The following is a 15,483-nucleotide window of genomic DNA, read 5'->3' as shown; positions in this document are numbered from 1 at the left end:
GTTTATACCTTTAAATGTTAACGGAATGGAATTTTTGGAGGGAACTTGTCCTTTTGAGTGGGGGTATTTAAGCTTAGTTTTGTTATGTAATTTTATCTGATGAAGTCTGATTAAGTTTTTACACATTTAAGTGCTTATCTGGTTTGCAATAAATGTGTTTTGTGTGTTTCACATCCTTTTGTTTTTTTTTTTTATTTAGTATTTTATAAATAATACGCTGCTAAAAAACTTATATCACAGTATGGTTCTACTGATTTCATAGTTTAGAAAATTAATTTACAATGTGGTAATGTTGAATTTAACAAGGTTATTACAAAACAAGGTGTGCTTAAATAGGACATTGTTATTGTCACCCTTCTGGATGTCAGATACATGCTCATGTAGACATCTACATAGGCTTCACTGCATCTTTCCTACAGTATAAAGATATATTACTCCTTTGGAACTACAATTAAGTTTACCATTTACATGGGTGCGTTCATAACCCATGACCACTACATCCAATTTGCTACTTCTCTTGTAAACAAAGATTGGGCTGTTACTGATGTGTTTAATTATATATGCGAATTACCATAATATACAAGAATTATTGGTAATTGCCTGCTATTCAACACTATAGCATGGGCCATAGTGAAGAAAAATTGCCTTTGTATAAGCAGAATCTGCATGTGTTTCATTAAATGAATGGCTGCTTCCCAATAACAGGCTAAAGTGTCCAGATGTGTGCTTCCTAATCACTTCAGAAAAAATAGGGTCAGTAAAATCATATGAATACCCTCTTTCTATAAACATATTTACAACTTTGGTGGCCTCTTTCAAAAAATGATTATAATCCAGGGTCATATGGGATATATAGATATTTGTACTAAGTGACCCTTGACCAAATTTCTCTTTTGATGCACAGCACGATTACTTTCAAAGTACAGTTGGTTAAAAAGAAGGCTTTCAGTAAATACGACAAATAAAGTATTCATTAGTGGCATCCTGTTTAGTCTGTGCCTCCATGTAATTTATTTCATCTTATCCATAAATTTAAGAAAATTTGTAGCATAACAAAAATAATAAAAAAAAAATTGAATCAATAAATCCTCATTTCCTGCCTAAAGAATCCAAAAATCATCAAGAAAGTGAAACTATGCTTTTCAGTATTGGTGAATAGAGAATTAAACACATAATGGGTCTTCCAATAAGTCATAACTACATTTGCAGAAATGGTTGACATATGCTGACCCCATTGTCACACCAGAAATCTGCTGGAAATATTCCCCTCAGAAAAAGATAACATTGTTTTGCAAAGCAACTCCCAATAAATCACAAGCAGCATTTATTTATTTATATTATTTATTTGATATTTGTTAACCAAGTTAGTCCATCTGAGCCAATGACCTGTTTTCAGTGGAGACCCGTGGAGAAAAGCTCCCATATTACAAACAAGAACTGCAAAGATAACATGATTAGGCAGTTTACAAAAATGGACACAAGCTCCACATTACCAAAACAAAAAGTTACAATCTGGGCAAAAATACTGAAACTAAGGGAGCAAGCACAAAAATAAAGTGGTGAAAAGCTCCAGCATTACCAATCAAAAAGTTTCACACTAGGCAAAAATACAGAAACTAAAGGGCAATTATTTGACATTAAAAGGCTACATAAATAAAAATAATAGGTGAGAGTAGTAACAATATAGATCTATCTTTCTCATGGTATCATGCTATTAGTATTGAAATTCATCAACAGATTTGTTATTAGGTTCAAAGTTATAGAAGAGAGATGGGAAATAAGAAGGAGTGGACAGGGAAATTTAAGGAGGATTTTGGCAGGGGCAGGATCTTGCTTTGGGAAAGTCAAACTTGACTTCAGTTTTGAAACAGATGGAACTAGTCGTGCTGCAAAGGTTAGGTGGGAGCCTATTCCAAGCAAGGGACACTGTGTGCTTGTAGATGAGTTTACCAATAGTTTTGTTTGGTTTATAGATGTCAAGAAGGTGCTGGTCTAAGCTTTGGAGTGTATGAGCAGGGGATATAAGGGGATACTATGGTGGAGAGAGATGGGCAGGCTTGGAGTTTGTTCAGAAAGGAGTGTGTGAGCTGCAATTGGGAAGGTAGTAAGAGCAGAGGGAATTCTAGCCACAGGAGCTGTTTCAGGGCAAGGCAATGATGTGATTTGTAAGGTAGGTTACAAGTGAATCTGGCTATGTTATTGTAGATTTGCTCAAGTTTGGAGAGAAGGGCTGACTGGAGATGGGTAAAGATAGGGAGGCATAGAGGAGTCATGGAAGGAGGAAGGCTAAGGCTAGGGTGCACCTGGAGTTAGGAGCGAGGACTTTTTAATTTCTGTAGAGAAGACCAAGTTTCTGATTAGTTTTTTTGATACAGTGTTGAATAAGAATGTCAAATTTTAGCTGGTCATCAATTATAGTACCAAGCAATTTAGTGTGTGGTCTTGCTTTGATGAGGGTGTTATCTAGATAAGAAATGGTAAATGTGGATTTATGGATGGAGAGAGATTTGGGAAGAAATAGTAGGAGCTTAGTCTTTTTGGAGTTAAGTATGAGTTGGTGTCCTGTGAGACATTTTTCCACAGATGAGAAAGAGTTTTGGGTGATGGAAAGAAGTTTGGATATGTTGTCAGCACAAGAGATAAGAGTAGAGTCATTGGGGTATTGTATAAGGAAGGAGATGATACAGGAGATGGAGAGATAATTGCTGAAGATGTTGAAAAAGAGGAGGCCAAGGACTGAGCCTTGAGGGACACCAGTTTGGGTATGTAGGGAAGGAGAGCAAGTATCTTGCCATCTGACTGACTGGAGCCTGTTTGAGAGGTAACTCAAGAACCAGAGAATAGTGAAGGGGGAGAGGTTCAGATCAGTAAGTTTGGTGAGTAGCTTGGAATGGGAGACTGTATCGAAAGCTTTAGAGAGGTTAAGGAAAAGGCAAGATACCCGAAGATTTTTGTCTCTAGCTTCAGCAACAGTGTGAGTGAAGGATATGAGGGCTGTGGATGTGCTATGATATGGTCTAAAGCCATGTTGAGTGAGGCCAGAAGATTTTCATTGATTAGGTAGCTTAGAAGCTGGTTATAAATGCATTTTTCCAGGATTTTGGATAGTGGAGATAGGATGGCAATGGGTCTATAGTTGGGTGGATCAGAGAAGTTACCTCATTTGTGTAGTGGAATGGTGTAAAAAGATTTCCAGATGTCTGGGACAGTGGATTCTTTGATAAATCAGTTTATTAGGATAGAGACAGGATAGGCTATAGAATGAGCTGCAAGTTTAAGAAAGAGGGGGGTGGGTTATCAGTAGAGGAGAACAAGGTTTTAATTTTAGTAGAAGAGACCTGATGTAAGTTGTGGAGATGGGGTAAAAAGAGAAAGCAGTGGTGTTACATGTATTGTGCATGGTGTGAGAGAGGCTGTGGGTTTGCGAGGGTTTGGTAAGTTTTTGAATTGATTCAGTGATTTAGTTCAACACTTGTCAGAAATCTATATGCAGTCAACATTTCTCTAAACAATGTCATATTAATTTCACAAAGTAAAACAAAAAAGAGTTCAACACCATCTACTGTAATCATATATTCATTTGCAAAAAATAAATCTTGAGACATAGTGCTTAAAACATACAAATAATATTTTAATAAAAGGATGTAACATTTCATAAAAAGCTTACTGTAGATATCAACAAAAGTAGCTAAAGGCTACATTTTAGACCCTCCAACATTCACAATGTGGCACAAAAATGGGTCATTTAGGCACTTATGTACCTATGGTATTCCAAACGTTGTTACTATTGGTTTCCTACACTAAGATACCTGTAAACATCAATGTTAATAGATTCTTGTCACAATGAATCACTAAAAAAGCATCAACTTTGTAATAAGTGACATTAATCTGATTTACTGATTACCCCATGTAAATTGAAATTGAAACTGACCTACTTCCTAATTTGATGTCCAGCACAGTCATTACAGAACTGAAGAAACATTTTTCTGTCCATGGTAGTCCGCACAAAGTCATGTCTGACAATGGTACACAATTTACTAATCAGCGGTTCAAGAAATTTGCCAAGTCTTGGGACTTTGTTCATGTTACCAGTAGTCCTGAGTGTCCTCAAGCCAATGGTTTAGCTGAATGTGCAAAGCACTTGTTGGAGAAATCCAAAAGAGATGGTACTGATAACTTACTTAATCTCAGAAACATTCCCTGAGACAACTTGCTTGGTTTACCTGCTCAAAGATTGAAGATTGCAGATCACTTGCAGATCACTAAAGCCAATAACTCTGCTGGTGAAGCACTATTCTCTTGCGCCATAGCCAAATTATGGAACTCACTCCCACCCACAATTACCTCCATACCATCATGCACCCACTTAAAAACTTTACTAAAAGCGCACCTAAAAACATGCTGGCTATGCCCTTGCAACTCCCACTCTAATATCATCCACCCGATCCAACCACTACCTTTCTTTCCACTCCACTAACTACCTTGATTATAGCAAGCTCAGATGCTCATAAGCCTAGTACTTATTATACAGCAGGAACTTCTCATTGTAACATTTGTTAATGTCTGTTATGTACTTCACAGATAAAGATTCTAGTTATCTACTGATGTGCTATGTTCTTCATCTGTAAATATGTTGTAAGTAATTGCTATGTTAAATTGTTAATCGCTATGTAATCCAATGTAACTACTGTCTGTTTATTTTACTGTGGAGCTTTTCTCCCTGGGCCTCCACTGAAAATGGACCTACGTCCAGTCGGACACTCCCGGTCAACAAATTTAAATAAATAAATTAATTAAATAAATAAATAAATAAAAATATGTCCAGAGAGACACACACAACTCTTCCAATCAGTAAACAATTGTTAGCACTAAATGCAAAAAAAGGAAAAAATAGAGTGTTCAAAGCTCAATTTTCGAGAAGATGTCAGTCACAATTGTAGACGTGTTACCTGTCTCAGAACCAGTGTGACAGCAGATTGTGTGTACCAACAATTTTAATTTCCAGAGTGACTCGTCAACTGTTTGAATTCAAAAGGACAGTGTGCTTTCATCAAACAATTTTGATTACCTTCCAGTATTGAATGAATCCCCAAGAGAGTATCTTTGTTGCTAAACATAGTCAGAATTTCAATGTAACTGAATTAGGTAGAATTTGCAAACCCAATCCTAAATACACAGTGACTTGGACTTAAAGTCAGTTATGTTTTGTGGAAATATTGAAATAATGTCTAGCTCTTAAATATGCCTTTGTTCTTGTATTTTGCAATGTCGAACAAAATTAAAGAGGGAAGCTCTTGCTCAGTGTGTATATTGAACCTAGTCAGCCACTGTAGATAGGCAGCACGTGCATATAAGTTACTGAGCACGTGCAAGATCAGTGCCATTTTGTGTAGTCAGTCAGTGTGAGTGTAAGCTTGAATGGAGATGCACATGTGAATGTGCTAGAAGTAACAAGTCAGTCAGTAAGCATACAAAGTATAAAGTATATGTACAAGTTACAGCTCTCTTGATGTGTGTATGCATTATAAATTACTTGAATGCATACCCAGCCTCGGTGTCTTATTTGAATAGCCAAGACATGCAACAGAGACAGACAGGGATATAAAATGAGTTTGACTTCATATTATTAAATAAGGCCTTTCTATATAGCTAGAAGCTATCAGTGATGTCCATTGATACTGTGTTATGCTCAGTGTTTTTTTTTTTTTTTTTTTTTTATTATTGGTCATCTGCCTTCAAGAATGTAAAAATTCTAGAAAACATGGCCATATCTTGCAGATATTTTGTGACAGAGAAATGCATCTTCAGCCATTTTCTTCTTCTGTTGCATCTCACTCATTTACAGTCTACAAGATCCTAATGTCTCTCATAACTCCTTCTCTGTTTCTATACCATATCCTTAAGCTACTGCTCAGTCTGTAATGTCTCTAATTCCTAACACTCTCACTATCTTTCTGCATCACTAACTCTTCTGCTATTATTTTCCAAACTGAAACCACCATTTTGTTTTTCATATACTGTAACAATCAATGTCATGCATTGTACTACCTGCATTCTACTTTTGTATACTTTATCTACTCACAGGCCATATACATGTTGTTAGAATGACTAAAATTGTCTACAATGATATAACTCTATAGAATTGTCCAGATGTGTAGTATATCTTATAACCTAGTTTACATTCTGTCATCTTATTTTTGTATAGTATTCCTCATGTCACTTGTATTATTTTTGGACTATAATATATTTGTATTGCACTGTATGTGGAGCTTTTTCCCCGGGCTTCTGTAGACCCAGTCGGACCACCCCAGTTAGCAAATGTCAAATAAAATGTTAAGTCAAGAGGTAAGGTGTGTATTTTGATCACTGCCTCTATAGGCTTTAAAGTGCAGCATGTATCCTCAGATAGCAAAGGGGAGGGTTCAGAGGTGCTGCGCTCCATAACACACGGTTAACAAGTGATAGGAAATGTTCACTGGTAGAATCTTGAGGTTCCCCATCCACTGATCCAGACTGCATTTGAATAATGTAAAAGAAGTACATTGCTTTATGTAGAGAGGAAGGCAATTCCAAAGAAGTGGTATTCTCTGTGATACATATCTACACCCCCCCCCGCATGTTCTGTTTACGTTACAAAAGAAATATTATCTCTTGACTTGGTGTTTATGCACCCATTGGACTTGTAAATGTGCAGTAGATCTGACAGGATAAGGTATGTTGAGGTTCTGTATGCAAGGCAGAGATCACCTCTCAGTAGCATGCATGACACCAAGAAAAGGGACAAGGCATAGAGAAGGACAGCATGTTTTTTTTAAGATTTAGGTCCTTAATTTTCTTGGCAAGAAAGCATTGTGGGCATTCAAGTTGTGTCAGCTGTTTGAAAGGTACATACCAAAGAGGGCATTATACTCAGTGATAAGCCTGCTAAGTGCAGATTACAGTAAACTGATGGCATTTCTGGACCTGGACACCATACCTTCACTAAGTTGTGCAGTAAAAATTGCATTCTTACAATAGTGGATACTTGGTAATCGAAAGACAGTTACCAGGTTCATAACTACTGGATCAATTTTCAAAAATGTGTTGTCAATGTGATAGTTACAAGCGATGTCTTGTTTGCTGAAGGATACTATGATAAATTTACTGGCAATTGATTTTGGCACCAACTATTAGTTTGGAAAAGGTCTTGAGCAAACTTGGGGAGTTTTTGATGACATCAAATTTGCAGTCATTTTCCCACTTCTTCAGCGGAAAACCCTTAACAGTAGCTTTGACCTCATTGAAATAAATGTCAAAGTGGAGTAGCTCAAGTACCGAACTCTGGGATACACTGTTAGTGATAGGCCTTTTGGAGAAAGTAGAGCCACCTATCCTAAATTCTTCGGTTCCATTTATGATCCAGTTTGCTTCAATGAGTTACATTTGGATTAATATTTACCTGAGATAGTTTATCCATGATACCTAAAAGTGGGATAATGTTGAATGCCATTGCAAGGTCTAGATATTCAGTGTGTACTGATTTGTTCTCATCTATTACATCAGAAACCATCTTTATGAAATCAACCAGGTTAGAATATTCAGGCTCTGCCCTTGACAAATTCAAACTGGATTGGTTGAAGAATTTGAAGGTAACCTCCAGCATATAGCCCTGAGAAGTAGCAATGGAGTGCCAGGAGCCAAAAAGGCAGGAGCTGACTGAACAGAAAAATAGTTTGGTGGATATATTTTTCTAGGAGAGCTAAACCCTTAATAGTGGTAATGCTCTAAAGGAAGGGCTAAAGACAATAAGATGATGACTGTACATATCATAGGTTCATAGGTTGGTACTAGGCTATCATCCCTAGGGCCTATAGAAGCCTAGCCGTAACAATTCCCTGGCTATTTTTCCCACACTATTTACTTCCCTGGACCCCTGTTAAATAAACAGCCTCTGCAAGGCTCGAACTCAGGACCCTGCACACCATAGCCAAAGTGATTTACCAATAAGCCATGTGAGATATCCATTTAGGAAAAGGTTGTTTGTGTAATCTGTGGTGAAATCATTAAATGTATGCACCCAGCCATGAACAAGAAACAAAAGTACAAACAGATAATTCAGTTCTGATGGTCAGTGGTCAGTGAAAATGAATGATAACATACCATGCATGACCAAAAATGCATTGCTGTCATGACAGATTAAATGGAATATTAAAATAAATGAAATAGAGGAATAAGAAATTGTTAGTTGAAGATACATGGTAGTGGCTACAGGGAAATATAAAGAAAAAGATATACCGATTAGGCCATCTGATTCTTATGCACACTGAAAACCTCTGTTTCTGTTTAACCCAGTAGAACACATGAATGTTTGTATGAATGAGATGGATTAACACAGTACACAAGATGTAGGTTATTCTATGCAGGAATAATTCAGATGCTCATACTACAGTGTGTTTTTAAGGACATTGACAAAAATCATACACAAGGATTAAAACTGAGCTGCCAGTAACACCATCCCTAACTGAATTCAAGTATAACCTGAGCAACTGGACGGGGAACCAGAAGTTCACCCCTAGTTTGACACCTATGTCTCTAATGGACACAGGCAGCTTGTAAATGTTTCATCCCATAGGCCTCTCAAGGCCAGCTTACACTACCAAGGGTACCAGAACTTGTCAGAAATGTGGAATGCATGGCTAGGCCTAATAAGGACCCAGTGGTCATTAGCCTACAAACCTATGCACCTATAAACCTATCCTCCATCACATGAAAAACTACACATGTATGCATAGTTTAAATGCATTTGTTTTACTGAATAATGTTCTTGGAGTATCAGAAAATACAAATGATTACTAAGTAAATAACTAAAAGCAGACATGGTACTATGGCAAAAAACATTTTACATAATTATATTTTGATCTGGACTTTGCCATCCTGAATAGATTCATTTCTCAATCATGGATAAATGCCAGATTATTCTATTTTATGCTCTGAGCTATTATAAGTGAGGACATTGTGCACTTTATTGGATGCAAATGTTTACTTCTTGATGCATTGTGATGTATACGTATGTGTATGCATATTATATATATATATATATATATATATATATATATATATATATATATATATATATATATATATATATATATATATATATGTTTTAATGGTTGTCTCTCTGCCTTTGAACCCATTTACATTTTGATAAGGTTTACATGTCTTTCTGGCCATCCACTGTCTGCCTCTTCACTGCCTCACTTACTTGCCAGATATACTTTACAAATGAAATTCATAATGATATCTTTATATCAGTACTGTGTTTGGTGAACTGCTACAAGAAGATATTGAAGAACACAATATTCTTTCCTGAGGAACCTACCCTTAGTGTTTTTATGCCAGACTCTACTCTGCTAAAGAAATGTCAGCTGCAACTATGCTCACAAATTTAACATACATTAACAACCCTAATGTCATAGTTGTTGTCACTGCATTGTTTGCAATAAGTGTATATGTCCTGATAATGACATAAGGGTAAAGGGATTACAAGTTATTTTATTTACATCATCTGTTATGTGGATTGCTATGTTAATGAATTTAAAGTTCCTCATTCCGAAGTATATTGCTTTTATCTGAGACAAGCACGAACAAATATGATGCTGAATTCTAAGGCAGCTGCTTTATTGTTAAATGTACTTTGCCCTTCATATCTGCCATGGCATGTGTTTTTCTAATAATCAGAAATATTTATGGGTCTTCCTCATACTGTATCCATTTAAAAGCTGAACAGATGCCAGGTGCCGAGTTTAAATAGTTCGTATAATATCCTGAGGATAATGCTTCCTTCTAATTACATTATGTACTGATTAATTAAAATGAAGCATGGTATTCCAACCGTAGAGTCAAAAGTTCTTTTAAATGGTACCGCAAATCAACTCTCTCCAGAATAACTTCAGTTATAATGATTTTTGGGAAACATATATTCTTACAAAAGTAAAACCACCATAAAGATGTTTCAAAACAAAATGGCTCATTAATGTCATTTGTTTCTCAAGAATTAAGAAATGGTAATTTATCAAAGTAAATTCTTAGATGCTCTATTTAATTCCAATAAACTTCTTCTTATTTTGGCTTTTCCCAGTTAGGGGTCGCCACAGCGGATCACCTATCCTCTCATGATTGGCAGTGGAGTTTTACGGTGTCGAGTTGCCAGCCCACCGCCCAACCTTCCACAGAAGGTGCACACACTCACACCTAGGGCCAATTTAGAGTGTCCAATCCACCTACAGCATGTCTTTGGGATGTGGGAGGAAACCGGAGCAATTTAATTCCAATAAACTGATGTTTATTTATCATGTTCTAATGAAGCATTTTGTCAAGTTGCTGTCTAAAGTTCTTAACTGATGCATGCTGATATCTCTAGCAAAGCAGGAAAGCTTATCAGCCATCTCATTCCAAGCAGGCACACAATGGATTCCCTTAGAATGATACCAACTACATAGCCAATTATTAAATTCAATTAAATAATTAAAAATATATATTTCTTACGACTGCAAATCTTATTTTTCCACACTGCAAACTAATCACAGTACAAACCCTAAAACATTCTGGCAGGGAATCTCCTCTCTGCTTACTGCTGGTAAAAATGAAAAACCCTGCCCTGACCCAAATGGCACAGACACTGACCTTGTTACCCAATCCAACTCTTTCTTCATTGATTCCATTGCCAAACTAACTACCTCCTTCACCAACCATCCTACTTCCACACCCCTAGAGTCACCTACTCCTTCCTCCTCTAGTACCTCTTCCCACTCAACTACCTCCTCCTCCATACCCCATCCCTTCTCCATACAGCCCATCCCAATCTCTACTATTAAAAAATTCCTACAAAAGCTGAAACCAGGTTCAAATGCCCCAGACCAAATTCCCTCTTACTTCTTAAAAATATCCACAGAGGCCATAGCCTTTCCCATCTGTATCCCAATAAACCGGTCAATTACAGAAGGTCAGGTACCTCAACCCTGGAAAAAGTCCTTCATTATTCCACTTCACAAAGGTGGCAGCAATAACAATATCCCAAATTTTCATCCAATTGCCATCCTATCCCCCATTTCCAAACTGCTAGAAAAATGCCTCCACCTACAACTGTTACCCTATCTCATAAACAACCAACTCCTAACCGTCACACAACATGGTTTCAGGCCTGGTTACAGCACCACCACCGCTCTCCTTACCTTCCTCGAAACTATTAACAAAGCCTGCGACTCCGGCCTTATTGTGTCAACCCTCTTCTTAGACCTATCAAAGGCCTTCAACACCATCTCTCACAACCTTCTCCTCACCAAACTCTCTAACCTGAACCTATCTCCCACCACTATCAAATGGTTTACCAGTTACCTATCTGATAGACAACAAGCGGCCAAATGGAAAAAAGCTACCTCCCCATTCCTCAATACTCCCACAGGAGTACCCCAGGGTTCTAATCTTGGGCCCCTGCTATTTAACATTTTCATAAATGACTTCTACCGGACCGTCCCTGACACTCACCTCATCCAGTATGCCGACGACTCCACCATAATCTGTTCTGCCACCTCCATCCCAGTTCTAACAAAACTAACCCAAAATGCCTTCTCATTAACTGAACAATGGATGTTAGACAACCACCTAATGCTCAATGCCACAAAAACTAACCTAATGTTATTCACCCCTTCAAAGACCACCGTCCTAGACAAAAATACCTTCATCATCACCAGTCAGAATTATACACCCCTCCAAATAGTATGTAATACAAAACTGCTAGGTGTCCTAATTGATGACCAACTCAAGTTCGACATTCACTTGCAAGCAAACATCAAGAAAACACATAAGAAACTTGGCATGCTCTATCACCACAATCAGTATATCCCCCCCCCCACCCACCAAACTAACAATCTGTACAACATACCTTATCCCATCCCTCCTATATGGAGCCCCACTACTCAAAAACCTACAATCCTCCCTAAAAGCTAAGCTATCCTCCTGATACTATAAAATTTCAAAGTTTGCAACTGAGCACAGATCCCTAACACATCACGGCACTGCCCTTCACAAACTCAGTTGGCTAGAACTACCTAACTACCTCACATATATTCAATTCACTCAAGCCCATAAACTCATCTTTAACCCCTCTCTTTGCCCCTCCCTGGCCACCACCTTTAAGATGCACCTGCCCAACAGATCCCTAAGGTCTAACTCCCAAAATCTCATTGAGCTACGCAAACCCTCCTGTCCACCAGGGAAAAATCTTCTGTCCTTCTCCTTAGCTCGCCTGTGGAATTCTCTTCCTCCACTAATCCGCATAACTAGCAACCTATCCTCCTTCAAAACCTTACTCCAATCTCATCTAACTTCCCAATGTGAATGCTCCTGTTCCCATTCTGCATGAAGTTCCCAACTCAAGCTACTCCCCTAGATTCAGTAGACCTCCAAACATCCTACTATTATTACTTAACTCTGATAAGCATCTGTTGTAATCAATACACTTGTATATAAATATGATTGCAAATCACTGTAATAAGCACCTATTGCAATCAACAGATTCTGTACCTAAATGCAATTGTTTAACACTTTATTTTTTTTCTTAATGAATGCCTGCTTTTGCATTTTTCCCATTTTATAACTGGTATTACTATACTATCTATTGTTATAACTTGCTTTGTAATTAACTTCTATTTGTTTTGTTCTTTTACTGGAGCTTTTCTCTCCAGGTCTCCATTGAAAACGGGCTCCTAGTGGCCCAATGGACCATCCTGGCAACAAACTGCAAATAAATAAATTAATAAATAAATTACCTTGTCTTGAATGTCAGCATTCTGGATGATGGCAAAATACCACTCAACACTAGTGCTTTTTCTGCCTCACCCATATGCATAGGAAGTTCAGTCATATTCTTCGGCATGTCCTTCTGGCTAGAGCATCCAAGGCCATTCAACCCAGTGTAAAACAGTATCAAGTCATAATTGTATTTGTCAGTTTAGAGTATCCTATGAGCCTTTGTTATTTCCTGGATCCTTGCTCTGGAAAAACAGCTAACTGCTGCTCAGTTTTTATCCAGCATAGTGAGATTGGTGCTCCTATGCTGGACAACAGAGTTATCAATTACAAAAATATAAATGTGGGTGGATGCAGTCTCAGTGGGCCTGTTGGCCTTTAACACATGAAGTCTAAACCTTCCTGGTTCTTAGATGTATGTGTAATTGTTATGGGCATATACAGTGCAGTTATGTGCCTACACGATGCATGAGAGTGTATTCACTGTGTGAACTAATGGAAGTGGTTTCTTAGTTGTTGATCTATGAGGCTTAGGTGGTGATCTCTTAACAACCTGAGTGAAAGTTGTTGCAGTGGAGGTAGTCAATGTGTGTACGTGTGTGTGCGTGTGCGTGTATGTTATGCTTACTGCAAGTGTTTTGATTTGAGAAGATAGCCTCCGAACTCGATAACTACTCTGAGTGAATACTTACATGATTTACATAATAAAATAACTGAGATACAAAACAAGAATAAAAGTCATATTTGTGCATTCCAAGTCAAAGATAGTTTTAAAAAGTCTGAAAATAAAGCTATACTAGAGTGCAAGTCCATTTAAACACTTAAATGCCCACAATTCAAAATATAACTGAAACATAAGCCACTTCAAAACAAAACTAAATACAGAGCAGCACCGCAGTACCTTAAATGGAAAGTGGACTAGAAAAGCTACATTATGCAAGATATTTGAAATTTCTAAATGCTAGATGAAGAAATTAATGAATCTGAATGAGAAAAGAGGTATAAATTAATCATGTGACCGTGTTCAATGTGACCAAATTTTTGTATATGACCTCTTTTTTTGCAGTAGTCTACAGTTCATCAGCCCTACAAAGAATACACCGAAGGGACTAATAGGAAACCTACTGTTTACTGTAGCCTGAGAACAGAGTCCAAGTACACTGACATACAAGCTTCATTAGCTTTTCAAAGTCCATATTTCACTATTTCACTGCATCAGAGCTGCTTTGATCATATTCTGACTATGTTGTGAAGTCAATGAAGAGGGAAAAGTGTGTTTACTTTTGTTTTCTATCATCTCTGTTCAAAGTTTGTTGAACTTCAGGGTACATGTGTTTAGAATTTGGGTGTATAAGGGCTTGCCCCCACATCAGGGGATATATGGGGTAATTGTTTTACATGTTTAACAATATCAAGAGAGTCACTCTTTTGAAATGTGTAAATCTAGAACTTCCACCGAGGTTGTTATGAAAACACTTTTGAAGTGGGCCTCCATCATCCAGAAACACTACTCAAAATGTGAATTCCAGTACTACTTCCCCCAGTGTGACATCATAACAGACATAACAGCCATACCAGACATAAAAGAGGCAGAGTACTTCTTAGATTTTTTTGATGCTATGCAAATGGTGGAAGTCTGTGGGCTACATTCTATTCTATTAATGGATAATGAAATTCTGTAACATTAAATGTAATTGAATCTCATTACCTGTTAGTGATACAATCAACCAACTGGTTAATCTACTTCATAACATCAGAGTTTACATGAAGCTGGGCATTCCCAACACTCCACCTGCAAATCAGGACTGGTACTACAGACATGTAGCATGTACCTTGCAGTACCTGTTTTGGCACAGAGGTTGAGCTGACGGTCACCATAGATACCTTGTATCACAGTGCTACATTTATGTAGGAATGTACACATGACCAGGAGAAAAGGCTGTTATTAATGGAATACTATATTCAAACCTACATTCAGGGCATAGTGTGGATCACTTGAAATATCTTGATAGCCACAATCTACAATTGGGCCAGCTTATATGGAACACCACTGTGCCTATGCAGGGTCCTTGGCCTGCAACCCCAATGCGCGCACACACACACACACACACACACACACACACACACACACACACACACACACACACACACACACACACACACACACTCAAATGCAAGCACACACATGCACACACACACACATCTACAAGTTGAAACTGGCTATATCTGACAAGGTAATTAGTAAAAGTCAAAATAAACCAGCTTTAATAATAATAATTAATAATTAGTAATTAGCTTTAATATCTCTGTGACTACATAAAGCCTGCAGTATCAGGTCCCACATACAAGTCTATTACTTCCTATGTCAGCACAAGCCATTGGTTTATGTGAAATGCTCCAATACTTTGAGACTTTTCATCAGAATTCAACAACTTGCTTTGTAGGAAACATTACCCTGGATTCTGCAAGCCCTGCATGGCGTGCAGGACTAGTGCAGGAGCTCCAGCAGGCAATATGTCTGCAGTGCGATCCAGGAATAACCTGTAGGGGTGTGCACGAGTGCTCCTGCACTAGTCCTGCATGGACTCAGCCGCTGTATGCAAATTACGCCATTTGCAGGAGAAATCCATGCAAATGAGGTGAATTTGTGATCCAGAAAGCTGGGAACCAGCCGTTCAGGATAGTGTAATCTGCAGA

Source organism: Protopterus annectens, chromosome 3.part0 (assembly GCF_019279795.1).
Source record: "Protopterus annectens isolate FY-2018-M chromosome 3.part0, PAN1.0, whole genome shotgun sequence".
Taxonomy (NCBI): Eukaryota; Metazoa; Chordata; order Ceratodontiformes; family Protopteridae; genus Protopterus; species Protopterus annectens.
Note: the sequence above shows the minus strand (reverse complement) of the source record.